Source organism: Furipterus horrens, unplaced genomic scaffold (assembly GCF_987537825.1).
Source record: "Furipterus horrens unplaced genomic scaffold, mFurHor1.1.pri manual_scaffold_17, whole genome shotgun sequence".
Lineage (NCBI taxonomy): Eukaryota > Metazoa > Chordata > Mammalia > Chiroptera > Furipteridae > Furipterus > Furipterus horrens.
In genome coordinates, this window is record NW_028327187.1 from 33,455,440 (window position 1) to 33,479,350 (window position 23,911).

Here is a 23,911-nt window from a genome sequence, read left to right on the forward strand (position 1 = left end):
TTTCCTTCCCTTCACCATTGGTTTTGTGTGGATTTTCTTTCATTTCACTTAGTATAGCCCTCACTTGTTCTCTTATGCATCTGCTGTACTCAAGCATATCTGTCAAGCCTGTGAGAATCTTTATCACCAGTGTTTTGAATTCTGTATCTGTTAGGTTTTCTATCTCCTCATCTGTGAGGTTGGCTATCTCCTCGTCGCTTAGTTCTCCCACTGGAACCTTGATCTGTTTCCCCTTTTGGGCCATACTTCTCTGTCTCCTCATTCTGACAGGCTCCTGTGTTTGTTTGCCTCTGTGTCCCAGGTAGAGCTGTCGCTCCTGTTATGTTGTAAGTGGCAGAGCCTTAGGGATTCATCAGTACAGGGCAACCTGTTTCACCATGTTGTGGCACTGTATGTGGAGGAGGTGTCCCAGAGGGAACAATGCCACCTGCCCAGCACTCGCCGCTTTTCCAGGCACCTCTCTCACCTTCGCACTGGCTCAGTGCCCCTCCAGCCGCTGACCTGGCCGTCGTCCCCAGAGTGGCTGGGTCCATAGATGCTCCATCACCACGGGTGCCCTTCAAACAAGCGGACCCTGCTGAGACCGGGAGTCTCTGCCTCCACCCTAACCTTCACTGGTCAGCATAGCCAGAAGCAACCAGGCCTGACTTTCCCGGGTTCTGGGACCATGAGCTGCGAGGTCCAGTGAGGAGCTAGGAATGCTCTCAAGGTGTCCCTCCTGGCTTTTTAAAATGTGTGACTGTACTTTCTGCCTGCCCACCACTGCTACCGCTGCCACTGCCACCACACTGCATCCTCTCCACCATGGCTCCGCCCCTCCTACCTGCCTGGATGAGTATTTCTTCTTTATATCTTTGTTTGCTGGACTTCCATGCAGTTTGATTTTCTGGAGCTTCTGGTAGTTTCTAGTTTTGAGGTAGTTGTAGTCCTTCTTAGTTGTGGAGGGAGATGCAGTGTGTCTGTCTACGCCTCCATCTTGGCCGGAAGTCCCCTAGTACTCCCTATCCTATTTTTTAATACTTTTGGAAATGTTTGCCATGTGAAAGTATTCTTTTCTATAATAAAATAATATGAGATGACGTGAAAATATTTATGTGGAAAAATATTGGGCAAAATAATACACATAGTATTATGTAGCTATATAAAAATTATGAAGTCAGTATGCCAAATGACCAAATAAAGATTTTTTGGAATCTGCTTTAATGAACAGATAAGAATAATTACCAATTATGGGAACATAAATGCATGCATTTTTAAAATGTTTTTAAAGCTTATTTTAAGTAGCTTAAGCTTTTCTTATCCAAATATTAATTTTGCAGTAAAGTTGTTTTCCATGCATTGTTCACTCATATTAAATATGTAACAAAGACTTTTAGGATTTTAACAAATTCTGAACTTGTAGAACATTGACAAAGGTTTTAAATATCTTTTTTTAAGTATATTTCATTAATTATATTGTTACACTAGTTCCAATTTTTTCCCTTTTGCTCCCCTCTGCCCAGCACCACCCTTCCTCCAGCAATCCCCCCCAAGTCCATGCCCATAGGTCGTGCATACAAGTTCTCTGGCTTCACCTTTTCATATATTCTTCTTCTTAAAAAAAATAATTAATTAATTAATTAATTAATTATTTTAAAAATAAAAAATAACAATCCCTCCCTCTTATAATTAAGACCCTTTGTAATCTTTATTTTAAAATATTTTTTAATAACAGTTAGTGGGGGGAGTTGGGAGGGAAAGAAAGGGGATAAGTAAGGGAAGGGTTTAGTTAAGGAATGTGTATAAATGACTCATGGACATGGACAACGGGGAGGGATATGATTGTGGGAGAAGGGGTGGGCTGGGTGGGTGGGAGCTGTGGGGAAAAATGGGACAACTGTAATTGAAAAACCAAAAAGTAAAAAAAAATAATAATAAATTTAAAAAAACTTAAAAAAATAAAATAAAATATTTTTAGTTATAAAACTTTCATAATTTATTTTTTGATTGCTATTTATCCCCCTTATACCCCCTACCCCACAAAAATTACCACACTATTGTCCATGCCCATGAGTCCTTTTTCCTTTTTACTAGATCCCTCCACCTCCTAACTGTCTCCACCCCCAGCTGTCATCTGCTCTCCATCTATGAGTCTGTTCCCATCTTCCTTGTTAATTCCGTCATTCCATTAGATTCCACATGTGAGTGTAATCATAGGGTATTTGTCTTTCTCTGACTGGCTTATTTCACTTAGCATAATGTTCTATAGGTCCATTCATACTCTCACAAAGGGTAAATTTTTTTTTTATGGCCGAGTAGTAGTCCATTGTGTAAAAGTCCCATAGTTGTTTTATCTACTCATCTACTGATGGACACTGGGTTGCTTCCATATCTTGGTGATTGTAAACCATGCTGCATGAACATAGGGGTATTTATATCCTTTTGAATTAGTGTTTTGGGTTTCTTGGATATATTTTCAGAAGTGGGATCACTGGGTCAAGAGGCAGATCCTTTTTTAATTTTTTGAGGTATCTCCATACTGCTTTCCATAGTGGCTGCACCAATCCACATTTCCACCAACAGTGCAAAAGGGTTTCCTTTTTTCCACATCCTCACCAGCACTTGTTGTTTGTTGATTTATTGATGATAGGCATTCTGACAGGTGTGAGATATTATCTCATTGAGGTTTTAAGATGTACTTCTCTGATGATTAGAGACCTAGAGCATCTTTTCATATGTCCATAGGCCATCTGTATGTCCTCTTTGGACAAGTGTCCATTCAGGTTCTTTGCTCGTTTTTTAATTGGGTTGTTTGTTTTTTTGGTGTTGAGTTTTATAAGTTCTTTATAAATTTTGGGTATTAACCCATATCAGATGTATCAACAAATATGTTCTCCCATTCTGTTAGGTGTCTTAGTAATTTGCTGATGGTTTTCTTTGCTATGCAAGAATTTTTAGTTTGATGTAGTCCCATTTGTTCATTTTTTCTTTTGTTTTCCTTGCCTGAGGAGATATATCAGATAAAACATTGCTATGAGAAATGTCTGAGATTTTACTGCCTATAGAGGTCAATATCCTTGATGAACATAGATGCTAAAATCCTCAACAAAATATTATCAAACTGAATACAACAATACATCAAAAAGGTCATACACTGTGATCAAGTGGGATTTATTTCTGGAATGCAAGGTTGGTACATTTGAAAATCAATAAATGTGATACACCACATAATCAAAATGAATAACAACCACTTGATCATATCAATAGATGCAAAAAAAGCATTTGATAAAATTGGCACTCATTTATGATAAAAACTATAAGCAAACTGGTAATAGAGGGAACATACCTCAACATAATAAAGGCCGTATATGACAAACCCACTGCCAGCATCATACTCAATGGATAAAAACTACAAGTGTTCCCCTTAAGATCATGAGCAAGACAGGGAAAGCTGCTGTCATCTCTCTTGTTCAACATTGTGCTAGAAGTCCTAGCCACAGCAATCAGACAAGAAACAGAAATAAAAGGCATCCAAATTGAAAAGGAAGAAATAAAACTGTCTTTATTTGCAGATGACATGATACTGTACATAGATAACTCTAAAGATTCCACAAAGAAACTACTGGAACTGATAAATGAATTCAGCAAAGTAGCAGGATACAAAATTAATATCCAGAAATAAGTTGCATTTTGATGTGTTAATAATTAACTATCAGAAAATAAAATTAAGAAAACAATGCAATTCATGGTTCCTTCAAAAAGAATACACTACCTAGGAATAAATCTAACCAAGGATGTATTGTAAAATACCTGTACTCAGAAAATTATAAGATGTTGAAGAAATAAATTGAAGAAGATACAAATAAGCGGAAGCTCATACTATGTTCATGGATAGAAAGAATTAACATCATTAAAATAGCCGTGCTACCCAAAGTAATCTATAAAGTCAACAAAATTCCTATCAAGATTCCAGTGTCATAAGTCACAGAACTAGGACAAATATTTCAAAATATATATGAAACCACAAAATGCTCCACATAGCAACAGCAATCCTGAGAAAGAAGAACAAAGTTAGAGGAATCACACTATCTAATATCAAACTATGCTATAAGGTCATAGTAATTAAAACAGCATGGTACTGGCATAAAAACAGACACATAAATCAATGGAACAGAACAGAGGTCCCAGAAATAAACCCACACCTTTATAGTCAATTAATATTCAACAGAGGAAGCAAGCGCATAGAATGGGCTAAAGATAGTTTATTCAATAAATGGTGTTGGGAAAATTGCAGATATGTGCAGACAAATGAAACTAGACCACCTTCTTACACCACGCACAAGAATAAACTCAAAATGGATTAAAGACTTAAATGTTAGACCCAAATTATAAAAATCCTAAAAATCTTTTAAAAATTCACAACAGATGCTATCTAATCTCTCTTTTAAAGTATTCTTTGAAATACTGACTTTAATATTGTCCATAAGTTGAGAAATCACTCAAGATTGTTCAAATTACCCTACATGAGTCTTTAGATTTATTTATCCTCTTTGGAATCATGGGCATGTTCTGTTTGATTTTTGAGTCAAATGCTCACAACTTTGGGTTGTGGAAGAGGGCTTTCTCAGTTGGTGCATGGTGTATGCCTTTCTCTCCTTTGCCTGCTGGCCTTGTCCTTTTTGCTGCTTATATTAGCACCTTCATGAGAGTGTGTGCAACTAGAAAGAAAGGTAAAATACAAAGTTGTTAGTATCCCTCCCCCCAAGTTAAAAGTCTGGGAGGAGGATTTAGTGAAAACAAGAGGTTAATTTTCCCTGCTACTAAGACATGGATAATCAAGAGTTGGAATTATAGAGTTGGAGGATTTGCTCTTAAGATTATTCCTTGGGTTTTTAAAATAGAATTAATGATTGATTTGAACATGAATTCACCAAGTATAGTGACTGTATTGTAGCACGCGTTCAGAGGCCCCTCCTGGGATTTTTTTATTTAATAGCACTGATTGTGATCTTATACCTAAGTATGCAGAGATGCCTAAAATTTAATTAAAGTAAAATTTTCTAATTTATTTTTCTGTTTGCATTTTATATTCCAGGTTAGAAAAAAAACTTCATGAATTATGGTGATTAATTTCACTTTAAACTCTAGGGACTTTAATTTCCATAGTAATATGAATATCTGCACTGATTCTTATACTCAGGAGTAAACATAGTGACTGTGACTCATGCTGAAGGTCATATTTAGACTTTCATGGTTCCCTTGAGTTTTAGTTACAAATATTCTTTCTGGAATTCTTTCTTGTATTTATTTACAGATCATATCCATCCCTCAAGATATGTCTCCCCTCTTTCATAAAGTCTTCCTTCCCAACTTCTGCACATACTGCTCACCTCCTTCTGTGAACTCCTGTGGCTTTTACTGTCTGATATCCACAGTGTTGCAGTTGACAGTTTACTGGCTTAAGCATTGGTTGTAAAGCTTGTGTCCCCAATGCAATGGTAGATTCCTTAATGGTGGGGACTGCAAATACTTTTAATTATAATAATAGAGAGGGTTCCTGAATTCTTTAAAATACTCAACATATAGTACCTAGTATGTGTTCAGAAATACTGGACTTCTTTAGTTCATTTTTGGGCTGTATATCAGTTCCTTTTAAAATTCCTTCTGTCTCACTATTTCCACTGCCTCAATTAGTTCCACTCCTTACTATACCATTTTTTTTTAACAGGGCAGGACAAAATACTGCCACTGATATTGAACTCTAGTTTGGCTTATCTGCTGGCAGCAGGCTTTACTGTAGGGCATTGTGAGCGTTTATAAAGCTGGTATTGCTAATCTGTTACAGAGCTATCTTGGCCTTTTGGTCTGATTTATTTTCATGGGCCTGCAGTTTTCTCTGGGTTACTGAGGAAGCTCAGGATTCAACTTTTGCAGGCATGAATGACTAAGTAGTAACTGTGCAACCAGAAATTATGCTATGTTCACAAGTGACCATCTATACTTAAAGGGAAAATGTTTCATGTGATGATGAAAGGACTTTTGACAAGTAGGTTGGGGGAGACATGGTGATTAGTATCTCCCCCGCCATCAACCCTACTAGGCTCAGTAGGCTTTGTGCCACCTGAGATCCAAAACCTTCAATATAGCACATAATAATTTATCTTCTTTCTCCGGAGTAGGCCATAGAAAATGTCTGCCTCCATCCTCTGTTCAGGTCTCTAAGGAATTTCCTTCTATCTGCTAGAGAATCAGCTTGAGAGACTTTGAAATTTGAAAGACTGCATGAAATCTTATGTGGCTACTCTGCACCCATTCCTGCCAAGGAAATAACTCCAGAGGAATCAGATACAATATTTAAGGGTCACAAGAGGCATCCCATCGTGCTGTTGGGCATTTTCTGCTGCTTCAGCCTCAGGGTTCCTCTCCCTGAAAAGAACAGGTGTGCCTGACAGCAGGTGTGTTTGTTCTACTTTTCCTATAGCAGCTGTCGCTCCCCAGGTAACTCCCTTTTCCAGGTGGTGAATTCTTATAGCCCATCATCTTCTTTTCTGGCTACTATTACTTTAAAAAAAGGCTGGCTGTCAACCCTCCCATATTGGACCTTAAATTCTGTTGAAACGTATTGTTATCATTGATTTTTTGTTTTTGTTTTTGTTTTGTTTTGTTTTTCCTTTTTTGTTTTGGATTGATTTTTTAAAAAGGGAGGGATGACATGTCCTCAAATGGATTCTGCTTACAATTCAGACAAACTTAACGTTTTTCTTTCTAAAGCCTGCATGAAAGTCTGCAGCCTTCTGACTTGGATTGAGTTTTGAAGCCTTCTTCTGTGAGAGGTTTGGGTTTCTCCATTTTTGTATTTTGCAGTAGATCTTGGGATCTGTCCTCAGTCATGACACCTGCTGCTGGGACTGCCAGTCACCACATGCTTGGCTTTCATCATCGCTCGTTTCTATTCATAGCGTGCACCTCTCATAACTCTAAAGAACTATTTGATGCCACCACATTGTTTAATATCTACATGATTAAAGCAGCTGAGAGAATTAGCACGTGTCCTAAGCCTAAGGAAAAATCTAGTCCAAAGGAAATTATATCACAGGTTTGGATCATTTTTAATAAGCTCTTCTGCTCACTCTTCCTTCTTCCTCAGTTGTACTCCCTTGGACATTTTGTAAGTATTTGAGAGTTAGCTTTAAAAGGATACATTCAGGCATGTGTTTGGCTCTTAATATAACAACATTTACTGAGCCCCTACAGAGTGCAAGAAGACCCATACGGTTGTTCCATAAGATACAAAAAAAGCAAGCATACTCTTCTAACACTTGGGGAACCAAATGACCTGGAGGTTAAGATGAACTGAGGGAGACAACACACACACAAGGGTAAAAGTAGATGCATTTTGAAGGCATCAGGTGAATAAGTGCAACATGGATACCAGTTATTTACATAAAGGAGCCTTAAAGTGAATGTGTAATCACAGTTGGAAGGAGGTAGGCATCTTCAGTTAGTCTCGGAGGAGTGAACAATATGAGTGCAAGAGCTTTAATCATGAGGGTTCTCAGGGACTTCAGTAAGGCAATGCACAGTGCAGAAAACAAGGTTGTCCTCTGATAGAGTTCTTTAACAGCAATCATAATTGGTACCATCTTTGAATTTTTACTTTGTGAAATCATGAATAGAAGATGAATAGAAAAATAAGTGAACAATGAACTATAAGCTTTAAAGTAATACATTCTTGTAATGTCAAGTGTGTGGGTTGTGGTCTAGCTAGGGAGGTGGATGAAGTGTGTGTGTGTGTGAGTGTGTGTGTGTGCAGATATGTGTGTAAGAAAGACACAGCAGTGGAGAGGTAGAGAGACAGAGAGAGAGATAGAGAAACAGAATAAGGCAGGGTCTGGAAATCGGGTTATGGTACAGGTGAGGAAAAGAATACAAATAAAGAGAGGTTGTGTTCAAAGATAAGGATTCACAGTTCTAGATCTTGGAACTAAATTCTTTACCTTCTGAATGAATTTTTCAGTGAACCCTTGGACTTATTTTGCTCATGCATTATAAAATAGAACATTTTCATTTGAAAATAATTTTCACAGAGAAGAAAGTATTTCTTTCTTGCTATGCTAAAGTCTTTCTTTCTATGCTAAATTCTTGACTTCTAGAATATGTCTAATTTTTCCAGATGTTTTCAGTCCATAATTCTAGGTATAGCCTATTGGAAATTAGAATGCTAAAGCCATGTCAGAAAACTAAGTAGGTGGAGGTTTACAGTGAATTATTTAAGAGATTCACATCATCACATTAGAACATGCCTTAGCTGTATGATGACAATAGAAAACCTGGCCTAAGAGCGTCCTGGAGCACCAAGTAATGTGCCTGAGGTCCCTTTCTTACAGGTGAATTCTCTAGTGGCCATTATCTCAATTTATGCCAGAGGTGTGTTCTTATGCAGACATAATCTCTGGCAGAAATTTCACAGCCTCTGCTGACAGAACTGACGGTGTATATAGGCAGAGGCAACTAGACAATACCAGAAATCAGTTAGCATTCAGCAAGTATTTATTATATCTTGACCATGTGCCTAGCACAAAGCTAGAAATGAGGATGATATAAAAGAAGTGGCATATACAATCTCCCCCAATACTTTGCAGTCTAGATTGAGCAGCAGGGCTAAAATAGTGACAAGGCTATATACACTTAATCAAATGCCATGTTGTGGAGTGAGTATTTTATAAAAGAGATCAGTTAGAACAATAGATTGGGAAAGCCTTCATGATAGAATTGGAACTTGTCCCATGGCAAAAGAAATAGGTAGACTCTAAAGAGGCAGAATGAAAAAAGGAAATCTATTTACATTGAGAATAATTCAAAGGAAGGCAAAGAAGAAACCTGGTATATTTATAGAGCAACAAGGAGATCAGCTTGATTGGCATGGAAGACAAGATTGAGATCAATAGAAAATAAATTATGGAGGGCCAAATAATCAAAGGTCCTGGACAATTAGGTCAAATAGTTTGAATTCAATGTATTGAGAAATGGAGGATGATTGACAGTTGCAAGATAGGAGTATAGCATAGTAATTAAGGGAGCATTCTAAGAAGAATATGATATTGAATGATATGTACAAGATAGACTAGAGAGGGGAGAGAAAGGTATACAAATATCACCATAACTAAAGAACAAGGACATTTTTGACTTCAGTCTCACCTTTCAAAGAAGTCATGCAGGCCATTCCTATTCTTAAGGAAGTCTTACATTCCATTGTTAGAGAGATCATCCCCTTGCCTCAGAGGAGGAAATCTCTTTATCTAATTTTTAAAAAACATTTTATTGTGTTTTATCATTTATTATTATTATTCTTTTTTATTGTTATTCTATTACAGTTGTCCCAATTTTCCCCCTTTGCCTTCCTCCACACAGCCCACCCCCTGCTCCCACAGTCAATTCCCCCACTGTTGTCTCTACAGATTTTTTTTTAGGAATTACCATTCTTTGTTATTAGAGTGACCTCAAATTCTCTCCATCTAATGCTGATGGAATAGCTTGGCAACTCCTGTCATTGAATAAGCAAAACATGTAAAAAACAAGAAGTATTTTTAGGAGGAACAATATTTTATGAGGAAAATATATAAATAAGCACATCAAAATAATATATAGTATATAGCTGAAAATAGAAGGACAAATGAGGGCCGTTTCACCTAAAGACAACCTAGAATTGAAAGAGACAATACAGAGAACTCAAGACATAAACGTTGAGACAATTAGTTATTTCAGTTTTGACTCATACACTTAGGGATTTCTCTGTCAAACGTTGTAAGTGTAAACTTGGTTAGGTTTATATCTTCATCAAAGGAAAACTGATAGCTAGATTTAAGGGAAGGAAATATTTTTCTTTAGAAATATTAAAGATGAAGACTCGGGAAAGCTACATTTTCAATGAAAACCTTTTAAAGATAATTGATATTGAGAACAGTTAAGTTAAATTACACTATAAGGGACTCTGACAGGTGTAGCTCAATGGGTTGGGCATCGTCCTATAGACCAAAAAGTCGCCTGTTTGATTATGGGTCAGGGCACATCCTGGGTTGTGGGCCACGTCCCCGACTGGGGGCATGTGAGAGGCAACTGACCAATGTTTCTCTCTCACATAGGTGTTTCTCTCCCTCTCTTGCTCCCTCTTTTCTCCTCTCTTGAAAAATAAACAAATAAAATATTTTAATTAAAAAATTACTCTGTAAGGAAAAATAAAGTCCAGTCTGCTTTATTAGTCCTTTGCCTTCCTCAATTCTTTACCTACAGCATGATTTCTTTCCTTGAGACCAGTGGTTCTCAACTCTGACTATACATTAGGATTTCTATGGGAACTTTCTAAAAGTCCACTGCCCAGACTCCACTCTAGACCAATTCATGGTTTGGTATTTTTCAAAACTTGCTGTAGGACTCTAATATTACTCAGAGTTGAGAAGCACTATATTTGATTAGCACCAGCACCTTTCCCTTTGATATACTTAACTAACCCTTTAATGCATAATACCTTTTGTAGAGGAGATATATATTCCATCCAGAAGGTATCCATCCATGTACTATGAAAAATAGAGACATTTATTGAAGAAGATACAAAAAACATTGCACACAAGACAATGACACCTCAGTCCCCTTCAAAGTATACACCTTGGGGCCTCACTTAGTTCTCCCAATTGCCATCAGCGATTTTGTATTTTCCTGAATATCATTGATGGTCTAAAATCACTTCCCTTTCAAAGGTGATTTAGATTTGGGAAAAGCCAGAAGTCACAGGATGCCAAGCCTGAACTGTAGTGGGGCTGAGTCACCTGGGTGATTTGCTGTTTTGCAAAAGTTCTGCATGAGATGTGATGCATGAACAGGCACACTGTCATGATGAAGCTGCCAATCGCCCGTTGCCCATAGCTGCGGCCTTCTGAATCATCTGAATAGTTTCTGTGGGGGAATGTTCAAACTTAATGCAAAATTTGATGCAGATTCATTGCTCTACTCACTCGGTCATTTTGAATGCAACAGCCAAAAAGTACACAGGCTCACTCAAGAGCATCTACTGCCCCCACTGACTAGTACAGTGAAGTTGTCATTGTTCATGCATGTGCATTTCAGTCCACTCTGCTTTGCTGCCAGGTTACATCAATGTTGTGCAAACCTTTCTTGTTATATTAACAATAGCTGGACTTTTCCCAGACAGACTCATATACACACATCTATATATATATATATATATGTGTGTGTATATATATATATATATATATATATATATATATTAAGTTGACATACAATAGTATATTAGTTTCAGGTATATAGTATAGTGGTTCAACATTTGTATACCTTAAAAAGTGATCACCACAATATTTCTAGTAACCATCTGTCACCATACAAAGCTATTATGATATTAATGACTGTTTCGTATGCTATATATTATATTCCCATGACTTATTTTATAATTGGCAGTTTGTGCTTCCTAATCCTCTTCACCTTTTTCACCCATCCCCCCTACCACTCTCCCCTATGGCAACTATCAGTTTGTTCTATCTACCAGTTTGTTTCTGTTTTCTTTGTGCAATTGTTTTTTTTAAATACCACATATAAGTGGAATTGTATGGTATGTGTCTTTCTCTGTCTGACTTATTTCACTTAGCATAATACCCTCTAGGTCCATCTGTGTTGTCACAAATGGTGAGATTTCATTCTTTTTATGGCCAAGTAATATTTCATTGTAGATATGTACCATATCTTCATCCCTTGGCCTATTGATAGACACCTAGGTTGATTCTATATCTTGGCTATTTTAAACAGTGCTGCAATGAATATAGATGGGGTGCATATATTCTTTAAATTACTGTTTTTGTATTCTTTGGATAAATACCCAGAATTGAGATTGTTGGATTGTATGGTAGTTCTATTTTTAATTTTTTCAGGAAACTCCACACTGTTTTCCATAGTGGCTGCACCAATTTACATTCCCACTAACAGTGCACGAGGGTCTCCTTTTCTCCACATCCTCCCCAGCACTTGTTGTTTGTTGTCTTTTTGATCATAGCCATTCTGACAGGTGTGAGGTAATATCTCACAAGGTACCCATATTTTAATTAAACTAAAAACTAATATTACATTTATGACTGGAAGTTCTTGACAAAAGATTCTTGTTGTATTCATTTTTATATCACTAACTGGGCTTTGGTCAATAAAGTTTGTTAAATTAATATTAAGTAGAGGTGTAAGTGGTAACTGGGATTGGAAACAGGTCCTAGGACAGGTGAGTTTTTATGTAAGGGATGAGGGGAAGGAATATCTGGACTGTAGGATATAGTAGTGGTGGCTATTTCAGGTAAGTCTTAGATAGTTCTTGTGGATATAAAATACCACTTTAAAATTGTAGTCTATTGCTAGAATTTTAGTTACTCATACTGTGACTTTAGTTAAGTTGCGTGTCACTGGATGTCTTTGATCTTTGTAAAATGAGGAAAATAGTTCCTGCCCCCATCTACTTCTCAGGGTTGACATAAGATTCAACTGAAATTTATAGTTATGAGTGTTCATTTGACAGTACTTTTAAGTACAATATGCTATATGTATGTAAAATTGCTGTTATTATGATTCATAAAGCTAGTGAATAGACTTTTTGTCAGGACGAAAAGCTTCAAAGAATCAACAGAGTACTAGAAGTATGAGAAATAGACTGCCTTTGAAAGGCTTTTTCGCTCAACGTTTGCATTCTCTATAAACCTGAAGGAGAATTACATCCATGTTGGACATTGCATAATTTTGGCAGACTTCAATAATGCAATGAAAATAATTGTAGACCTGCTGGCACCACAGACGAGGCTGCCGTGCTGCACCTGTGACGTCAGGGCAGAGAGGGAGTAGCTATTTCTACGCTCAGTGCCCAGAACAGTGGGCACTAAGAATGGTTTGTAGCCGGACATGCAAAAAGAAAAAAGAAAAAGAAAATAATTGTAAATAAGTAATTAAGTTTCAAGTATAGTATTAACTAGCTTTATGAACTTGGGCGACATAAATATATATGTACATGCATTTGTTCATTAAAGGGAAGGAGTCAAGACATTATCATTTGTTACTATCATTAATTAATCTATTCAGCATATATTTATTGAACATCTGTTGTGTGCCAGCCAGTACTTTCAGAACTGACAGTAGAGCAGTGAAAAAAATAAACCTACTGCCTACCCTCATGAAACTTTCTTCTAGTAAGAGGCAGGGCATACTGTATGTAATTCAGAGTACTGAGAACTGCTCTTGGGGACAAAAAATAAAGAGCAGGGTAGGGACACGGAGTGATGAATAAGGCTAAGAGAGTGGTGTTTTCTATGGGTCAAGATGCACTGTAGGCACTTCCTGTGTTATTTTTATTTAATCTTTATGGGTAACCCAGGCAACAGGGTTTGTTATCTTTTAAGGAGAGGGAAACTAAGGCTTTTGAGAGTTAAAAAATTTGCCCAAGGTAATATAGTGGACATATTACAAAGTTAGAATTGGAACTCAAATTGCCTGAGTTCAAATCCCATGTTCTTTCTACTATATGTGGCAAGCACTTATGTGACTTAGTTTGTCAATGTTTTCATATTTTTCCTGCAAAATAAAAATGTTGAACTTGCTCAGAAATTAAAACTGACATGCCATACACCCTATATGTCTTTCAGACATGTGTTTTGATAGTAATATTTTATTTTTTATATTTTTACACAAAAGTATTAGTTTTATTTTGTTTTTTAATTTTTATTGAACTTATTGGGGGTAACATTGTTTAATAAAATTATAGGCTTCAGGTTTGTAATTCTGTAATATAGATAGTAACATTTTAAAATGGAGTTAGTTATCAGAACCTAAAAGCAGGAGCTTTCACCTAAAATTATTTTTTAGCTTGTCTTAAAATATTGAAAACTGGGGCAACCCTGAGCCTGCATTCATACATGTCAATAGCAGCTGAAGCTGAGCAGTGGCACCTCTTTTAGATGGAGCATGTGTTCTCTGCCTCTTCACAGCTACTATCAATCCTGGTATTCATGTCGGACCCACTGCCCTCACTTATATTACTTACCAGGCCCATGCAAGCATTTAAAATTGTAATTCACTAGACCACAAAATTTGAAAAGCTCCTTTAAATTCCAAAGTTATGACCCAAGGCAGAAAATTTAGTTATAAGGTTTAAATATATATATTACACATATATCGTCGTCAGCAGCTGTCCGTCTCGAGAGACGGTGGTGTAGCTTCTTAAGAGTCTATCTGCACCGCCGAGAATGGTTGTGCAGTCCGACTCGGGAGTGACACGGTATCTGTCTCCTCTCGTGTTGAATCGACATCTTGCGATGACGCTGGAGTGTCCTCTCCAGTGAAGCTGAAGCTACAGAGCCTGGGCAGGGTGATATGGAGGGTCTGCTGTTGTCCATGCAGCAGACCCCCCCTCTCTTCGCAGCTGAGGGATCCAAGGGAAAGACGGAGTCAATACAGCTTGGGTTCAGGTGCGCCGCAGGAGTTGCCGGTGTTGACTACAACGTCAAACCGCCTTAGGGACTCCGGCTCCGGATTTTCTGTCGGGGTTTACTCCCTTAGCCTTTCCCCTGAAGAGGTATGCCACAAGGCAGCGGAGGTTTTTTGGAATCAGAGTTTTCCTTCTCTGATGTGCCCTGACTGGAAGATCGAACCAGTGACACTTAGCTCGCAGGCCGACGCTCAATCCACTGAGCCAAACCAGCCAGGGTTATATTACACATATATACACACACATATATACATATACATATACATATATATATATATTTAGCTTTTAACTATTCATTTAACAGTCTTAGCTATATTTCAGTGAGTTTTCTTCCTTTGTTTTTTCCTCACTTGGCTTATTTTTTATGCTTTAGCAACCATGTAAATGATAATCAAAAGTGCATACTAAGTCCCACATTTTTCCATTTTAAAATATGGTCCAGTGTGAGTCTTTATGGAGGAAAACCATGAAACAGGCTAAACATTTTAAAAGCCTGAAGTATGCATATAAAATATAAACAGCATAATTAGTAAGTAACTCATAATGGTAGTTAAATTCTGCCAATGTGGAAGCATGCACATCAGTTTAGAAGTCCATATCTTAGATGAATTTATAATTCACCATAGCATTTTAAATCCAAATAATTTATTAAGCTAATATTGGGTAGAAGAGAAAATCCAGTGATAATACTAACAGAGATGTGGGAAAAGATTTTTATCATGAAAATCATTCAAAATATCTCTGTTTTTAAGCACAGCATTATTGAAATGTATTTCTATAATATAAAAGTTATTATTAGAAATCTGTGATATAAGGTGCCCTATGGCAGCATTATGTTAAATTCTCTCTCTCCATATTTATGTTTTCTAACATTTGTTTTATAACAGTAAACAATGGAATCTCTGCTAGATTCAGAGTGAATTACAGTTGTTTAATGGTGTGGGTACAAGTTGTTTTGTCAGCTCACAAGCCCAATTATCTGTCCGTGTGGTTGCCCTACAGCTGCCCTGAGGCACAGTAGCCAGTACAGCCAGGATATTCAGCTTGACTGGTGATTCAGACTCTGTAGTTACTTGTTTGATTTCACACAGGAGGAGTAGGATCCCACTTACATAGAGCAAGGTGAAGTATGAGATAGAGTCCCCCTCCCTCGTCCCAGCCATAAATGCCTCCCTGTATAGTCTGCCACAATCCCTGGTATTCCCAGCCTTGGAGATTCTTTGAGTAAAGTTCTCATCCCCTTCTGGAAAGCAAAACCACTTAGAAAAGGGTAAGCAATTGCTCCACATATAAGTAATATTGGCTTCATTAAAAAGATGAAATTATTCTTTGGTTTGCATGTCACAGTGTCACGAAGCATAGAATGGGTCCCTGGGTTAACTGTTAAGGAGGAAGATAGAATAGTTGGGTCCAAATATAAGTTTGTGCCCGGATGCCTCCCATGACCAGGAAGGTCATGCCTAGGATGGTGCTCTTCGGCAGAGAGCCTTGAACTGTACATATATGGTTGGGTATAAAGGGAGGGGACAGTAAAAATGAGGAGGTAATAGTAAAATAAGGTTAAAATTTTCCAACTTCCTTTCACTCCCTCCCTGGGTCTTACCATCATGTTATCTGTTGATTGTAAATTAAAAGGATAGTAAGCCTTCAATTAGAATGAATTCTTGAAGAATAAGTCAGTAGAAGTGAACGCTTTTGTTAAATTAAATTGAAATATACTGTCAGAGATACCAATGAAGTTGCAAATTGCTGTGAAGGAGCAGACAAGGGAGAAATAACCTATTTAAAAATTAAATAAGAAAATGGAAAGATGAATAAATAACACAGAATATTAATGTCCTTATTTAATTTTTGAATTGACTTTTCCCTATTATTCATCTACCCCACCCACCCCTAGTAATTTAGAATCATACTGTTATCTACATTTTATAATAGTTTATTAGTTTTCCATCACTGCTGTAATAAATTGCCACAAGTCTAGTGGCTTAAAACAACATAAATTCGTTATCTTACAGTTCTGGAAAGTCAAAAGTTTGAAATGAGTATCACTGGGCTAAAAATCAAGGTATGGACAAGGCTTTGTTACTTTCTGCAGCCTATAGGGGGAGCATCTGTTTCCCTGACCCTTTTAGTGTTTAGAGGCTGTCCACATTCCTTGGCTGTTGGCTTCTCTCCCTCCACCTTCAAAGGCAATAATGCTACATATTTTTAACTTGTATTCCAACATCTATCTCCCTCTGACTCTTCTCTGCCTCTCTCTTCTACTTCTTGAGGACCCCTGTGAATACATTTGGTATACGCAGATAAGCTCAACTAGTCTCCCTACTGTGAAGTCAGTTAATTAGCAACCTTAATTCCATGCGCAATCTTAATTACTCTTTGCCATGGACCATCACATATTCACACATTGTGGGGATTAGGAGATTGGCATCAATGGGGGCAATTATTCTGCTTCCCACCAATAAAATAAACAGAAGTTATTACACTATGATTAAGACATTGTATTTGTCACAATAAAATGAATGAGTTGACACCTTTTATTACCAGACAGAAACACACAGATTTATAAATTTTAGCTAAATAAATACACATGTAACCAAGAAACAATAAATATAATGATGAAAATGTTTTAAAATAAAGCAATGGACAAAATGTATGAGTAAATTTTCAGTAGAGAGTAGAGTAAGAATGCCAGTATCAGATAAAGTGGCATTTAAGGCCAAAAACATTAAAATAGAACCTACATATATTCATTTCTTAAATAGATATTTATTGTATGTAACTCTTTGGAAAGATAAGTGATTCATTTGATAAAACTACAATGACAGTTGTGGAATACAGCTCTCAGAATTTGAAAAATAAGTAGGCAAAAAGTAACAGTACAATGGATTTGAATAACATAATTAAGAAGTTTGACCTTATATGTTGACGAATACATAGGATTATATCGTCTAATGCAAAAGAATACACGTTCATATCTGGAGCATTTTAAAAAATTGGTCATGTACTTTACCGCAAGAAAAACCTGGCAAGTCACATTCTCTGATGAGAATTTGATGAAGCTAGAAATCAACAATAAAATTGTGACAAAAAGGAAACAAAAAAATATTGGAACCATAGAGTACATTTTCTAAATGTTTTTTTTTTTTTTTTGATCAACGAGAAAATATAGATGGAAATTTAGAATTGTTTACATAAACAAAAATTTGATTACTTCATAAGAAGCTTAAGGAGCCCTGGCCAGAGCATCGTCCCCATAAGCCCAAGTTGTGGGCTTGATGCCCGGTCAGGGCACATACAAGAAAAAACTATAAATAAGTGGAACAGCAAATTGATGTGTCTCTGTCTTTTTTCCTCTTTCTGTCTAAAATCAAGTTTTTAAAAGATCAAAAAAATTAAATTAAAATTAAAAATCCTGGAGATGTTACATAAGAACAAAATAAAGGAAGAGTCATAATGTTAAATTAATTTAAATAAATATTGAAAAATAATCTTAACAGAGGAACAGAAAAAGACAAATATATGTATCACATGAAAGTAGTCATACAAAACTAATAAAAGTATAAGCTAAAATTAATTATAGCATTTAAATTTGGGCTAACAAAATCAAAAGTTGGTTCAACGAAATATGTATAGAAGAGGGGTTCCTTGTTCTATACTTAAACATACACTGGTAAAGTTCCTGAACTCAAAAGATAAAAAGAAAATCTTGCAGGATTCCTGGCAAGACCAGGTTAGCTACAAAGAAAAATAATAATAATAAATTGGTCTTCTCATCTATAACATGGAAGCTAGAAGACAATGGAATAGCATCTAGAAATTTCCAAGAGAAAAGACTACGATCAAAGCATCTTATTACCCAGTCAGTATTATCATTCACCTGTTTGAGTCAGAGAAAGCTGCTTGCAAATATGCAAGGATTCAAAAAGCATATCCTCTCATACACCATTGAAAACAGTATTTGAGAAAAAAACTCAGACCAAACAAATGAATCAGAACAGAGACCTCAACATGAGAGAAGATATATAAGAGAGGAAACACTGATGAACAGTGAACCCGGCTCTGTGGAAAAATAATTAAAATCTAAATGGAAAGACATAATGCTTAAAGTTAAGTTTCAAACTTGGATTCTTTAAACAGAAAGGATATTTTGTAAGGGAAATGTAATAACAGTCCAGAACAGATTTTTCAATAGAAAAATAATGCAAGATATATACCTAATTTTAAATTTTCCAGTAGCCACATTTTAAAAAGTAATATATAAAAAGATGAAGTTAATTTAATATATTTTATTTAACTCAATATATCTGATATATTGCTTCAATTTGTAATCAACATACAAATTATGAATGAGATATTTTGCTTCTTTTAATGCTGTCATGGCAATCGCACATATATTTTTTATTGATAGTGTGTCTTAATAAAGACTAGCCACATTTCAGTTGCTCAATAGTTATATGTGGCCAGTGGCTACCATACTGGACAACGCAAGTCTATAATTAATAAACTAAGCTGTCTCAGTAAAACATAAGAGTTGAGGGTGAGAACAAAGGGGGAAGGAACAGCACTCAGAAGATCTCATGAGGTCAGAGAGATAAGAGAAAAAGATGTTGAATGCAATATTGTTTGTAGGGTTAACAATAACAAAATACCTACCTGGATGTCTAAATATCAGATATTTGTTAAAAAATTAATGGCAGAGTCGTGATATTGAATATACTCAGATGTTGAAAGAATGAGTTAGAGACATATCTTATTCTAGAGGACCATCCATGTTATATTGTTAAGTAAAATAAGTTAGTATAAGCATGAAATATCCCATTTTCATAAAAATGAGATGTTTTTATGTGTGTATGTATATTTGCATATATTTTTATGGGCCTATATTTCTTTACCTGAGAAAGGTAAGGAAAGATACTCACTCTCCAATGAATATCAGTTGCCTTGTGATGGAATTGGAGGAGGCAGCGATAGAGTCATGAATTTGTTTTGTCTTTATGAACATCTGTATTGTTTGAATTGTTCTAATGAGGAATTGGGGGTGTGTAAAACACCTTATATAGAATACGTGAGACAAAAAGAAAGAGAACAAAACAGCAATAGTTCTTGGTGAGTGGAAAGGACTTGATTTATGTTGATGGAGTAAGACAAAGCCCGTGTTGATAGCTACTATTAAGTTATTAATAGTGGGGTTGTGGGATTAAAGGAAAATGCAGGTGAAATACTTTTAAAATAATCTTGTTATATAGATGGCTTTCCTAAGTGGAGCAGCAAACCTAGAACCCCAAAAGGAAAAAAAATTGCAGATTTGAAAACATAAAAATGGAATACCCATAAATTACTGTAAGGGAGAAGCAACAGGTTAAGAAATAATATTTGGTTCATATATAGTGCAATGGGATTGCACATTCCATATGCATATTGCATATTACCAAGAAACATTGAAAAGATATGCAAATAAAAATATAAATGCATATAAATAACATCAATTTTTTTCAAATATTTTTGATCTGTGGTTAGTTGAATATGCAGATGTGGAATCCACTGATACAGAGGCCAACTGTTATTTCAGAAATCCTAAAATTATAACTGTGATAAGTGCTATGGAGAAAAAAGAACCCAATCTGTTTCAGAGAGCCAAACATGTGAAAAGAAATCTGAAAGATAAGAACAATTAACCAAGTGAAGAGTAAAGAGATATCAGGGAACAGGAAGGAGACAATATGTGATGGGGTGAAAAGGAGGTTGACACATTTGAGAAACTGAAAGAAGTTCAATGTTGCTGGAGTAAGAGAGTAAGAGGCCTGAGAAGTAGACAGGGAACCAAAGCATATAGGAGGGCTTTGTTATATTAAGGGTTTTGGTATTTATTCTAAATGTGACAAGAAAATATTAAAAGGGGGTGATGTACATGATTAATTTTATAATACCTTTGATGGCTAGGCAGAGAATGGATTGGAGGGTAACAAGAACTAAAGCAAGGAGACCAGTTAGGTTATTGAAGTTATATAGGCCTGAAATTATTGAAAGTAGAAAAGAAAAATGGGATAAATTCAAGGTATAATTAGGAGATCAGAATGGCAAGCTTTGATGCGTTGAATATGGGGAAAGGCGATGCCTGCGTTTCTGACTTGTGCAGATCAGGGGAGGGTGGTTTCAGTCACTGAAAGGCAGTGCCAAGAGGAAGATCAGTTTTAGAGGTAATGTTAATCATCATCTTAGCTCAGGACATTTTTAAAATTTGAGGTGCCTTTCAAATATCTAAGTTACATGACAGAAGAAAAGTTGGATGTACAAATTGGAGTATCTAAACACTTCCTTCTGTTCATTCAGACCTTACCTGTTCATTAAGTCCTAACTTTATCCACCACTGCCATGAGCATATGCTCGATTCTCCTTGCTTTTGTGTATAGTAGGATTTCCCATCATTCTCTACTTCAGATTCCTTCAATTTTTCCACTTTGTCCCTGGCTGAAGCTTGGCCCCTGGTGTTAAGAGAATATTCTAGTGGAGCCAGTCTCTTGTGTTTCACAAAGCATAAATTAATGTATGGTGTACTCATGTGGATATATGTACATACATATGTACCTGTTAATCATTTTTATTAAGAATATCCATTGCTCATGGTGTGTGCCATGTATTTGTCATTACCTTGCTGACAAGTAAAAAGAAATCACTCATTTTAGAGGACAGAAACACATTAACTCTTTGAACCAGTAGGGGGTGCTTTTAGTAAATTACTTCTTCTAGTTGCTTTAATGGCACCCTAGTCACCCCACACTAATTTATCTCTGAACACTAAGTAGTGTTCTGTCATCTACCAAGAGAAGTAAGATATTTCTTTTTTCATGAAGAGCCTTGAGATGGAGTATGCAATTTTTACTTTATGTATGTTAATGAAATATTTATAGAATCACATTGGGAAGGTATATAAATATATAGTAGATGTAAGATACTATTTCTACTTATAAAAATTCTACATCTCTTTTAAATGAATTATAGTAGCAAGAAAAATTATGATAAGTATTTTCCTACTTTTACATACCAATTAGTCCAATATTATACTTACTCTACTAATTCTTATTTTAAAGGGTTTATTTATCAAAATGTGGATTTGCAATCTAGTGGTATTTTTAATATACCAGTAGATAATATATATTTTAATTTCAGATATGAATAATTTGAATTCAAAATGGCCTTTCCAGTTAATTTTCTCTTCACATCTCTCCTAAAGTCCATTAGAATTTTATGTAGATTAAGAAATCAAACTGATTTCCTAGATGAATGCAAGTTATTGTTTTATAATTCTAACCTAATGCTAAAATTAATCTGTTCACAGATGGACTGTTTTAAATAACCCTGCCCAGACTTGAAATTCTTAAAACAAATATTATTTGGCATTTATATAGGACATCTTATCCAGAATGGACTTTCATTTATTGATTGTATATCATGAAGTAGAACAGTGATATGCTTATAATTTTATAGATAAGCTGTGGAATAATTCATTTTTTTCTCCTCCTCCCCAAACCAAGTCCCAATCACTGAAGCTTTCCCTCCCCCACTTTCCTCTACCCTCAAAAGATTATTTTAAGCTGCCAATATTTTAGTAAAAAATATGGTAATATATATAGCAGGGCCAAATGCAGCCTATGTCAATATAGCTTCCCAGGGTCCTCCACTATCCTAATAGAGGATGCACAGAAGGTACCATTTTCACACAGCAGATTCCAGGTTTTACAAGAATCTGAATTCCTATGTGTCATTGCTTTCATATACTCAAGGGTTAACAAATCCTCTGGAAGGACCCCAAATTACTACCCAGATGAAATACACAGACAATAATTTACAGATTAATATACAAGTGAAAATCTGTGTGATTCTGAGAGAGTTTGGTCTGAACACTGTTATTACAAATCTATTGCAACTAGAATATGAGCTCCGTGATGCCAAGGTTTTTTTGTTTTGTTCATTGCTTCTTCTCTAATACCTGGAACAGCGCTTGCCCCACTATATGGTTAGTAAATATTTGCTAAAATAGATCAGTTTCTTAATATTCTAGATTAAAACTCAGAGCTCTAGAATTTCCAGGCTGCTTTATAGATTTCAGATAAATTTTTTAAATTCAATTATTGAGAAGATCCAAGATGGTGGAGGAATAAGTGGACAGTACACTAACCTCCTCCCAGGACCAATCTGGAATTGCAACTAAATTATAGAGAAATCATTCTTAGTAACCAACTGAACACTAACTGGAGATAAGCCTTATAACCATAGACAGACAAGAAGCCACTTCACCACAACAAGACTGGTACGGAGTGCAGAGGAGACACAAGAGGGCTGGCTGGGCTCCCACAGGTGGAAGTTGAAGTTCTGAAGGGATATTTTGTGGCCAGGGGGATCCCCCTGAGAAATGTGAGTTCTAAACCCCAAGGTGGGCTCCCCATACTAGAGCACCAGAGCTGGTAAGGAGCCCAGATAACATCCAGCTATGAAAAGCAGCTACATTTCTGTCTGCCAGGGAGAGATAGCTGGACACTCAGAGAGCCTGTTAAAGGGCCAACACACAAAATTTATTTTGCAACCACTTACCCTGGGCTTCAGCAGAGGGAGAGCATAGTGTACTAGAGATGCTTGAGAAGAGTCTGGGGTAAGTGGCTCTGGGGAGAGAACTGAAGGAACAGCCACCAGGATTCCTATGCTGAGTCATTCCCCATACTGCAGGAGCCATCTGCCTCAGGCAGAGCACTCCCCTCCAAGTGGCAAGAGCTCTGCCCACAGGAATACTCTGCCCCACCCAGTGGTGTTTAAGCCTGGCTGCTTATTACAGCTTGAGGCTGTATCACTGTTTAGTTTAACAACTAAAGCAAATCTCTGGGAGCAGACCCTTGCTAGATCCCACTGCTGATAAAAACAAGCCTTGATGTGCAGCCTGGTTCTTTCTGCACACAAACAGGCCCAGCAGAGGGAGCCTGTGAATTGCAGATAGCTTCAAACAAGTTTACCAGGGCCAGTTACAAGCAACATCTAACAAAGGCCTATACTATAGTCTTTGCAGATCCATCTAATATGTAGGAAAACACAAAGAAGCAGCTGAAATGGGAAGAAAAGAAAAAGGCCCCAAATGAAAGAATAAGAGAATTCTCCAGAAGAAGAGCTAGATGAAATGGAGGCAAGCAATTTATCAGAGAGTTTAGAATAGTGATTATAAGGATACTCAACAACATGAAAAGAGACATAGAAATTATAAGAAAGGACCAATGAGAAATAAAGAATGCAATATCTGAAATAAATAATATACTGGAAGAAATAAAAAAGTAAGCTAGATGAAGCAGAGGATCAAATAGGTGAATTGGAAGACAAGGTAGAAAAAAACACCCAGGCAGAGCAGAAAAAAGGAGAAAAAATTTA

General features: G+C 36.4%; 1 protein-coding gene and 1 non-coding gene across 4 annotated transcripts in view; both read left to right on the plus strand.

Moving 5' to 3' along the window:
- TENM1 (teneurin transmembrane protein 1) overlaps positions 1 to 23,911 on the plus strand; it is a 730,204-nt gene that overhangs the window by 45,894 nt on the left and 660,399 nt on the right. The gene's annotated exons all lie outside the window — the stretch shown is intronic.
- Positions 12,793 to 12,925, plus strand: LOC149990797 (small nucleolar RNA SNORA43). Its single transcript, XR_016508794.1, has one exon. It is a non-coding gene; the product is annotated as a small nucleolar RNA SNORA43 (small nucleolar RNA).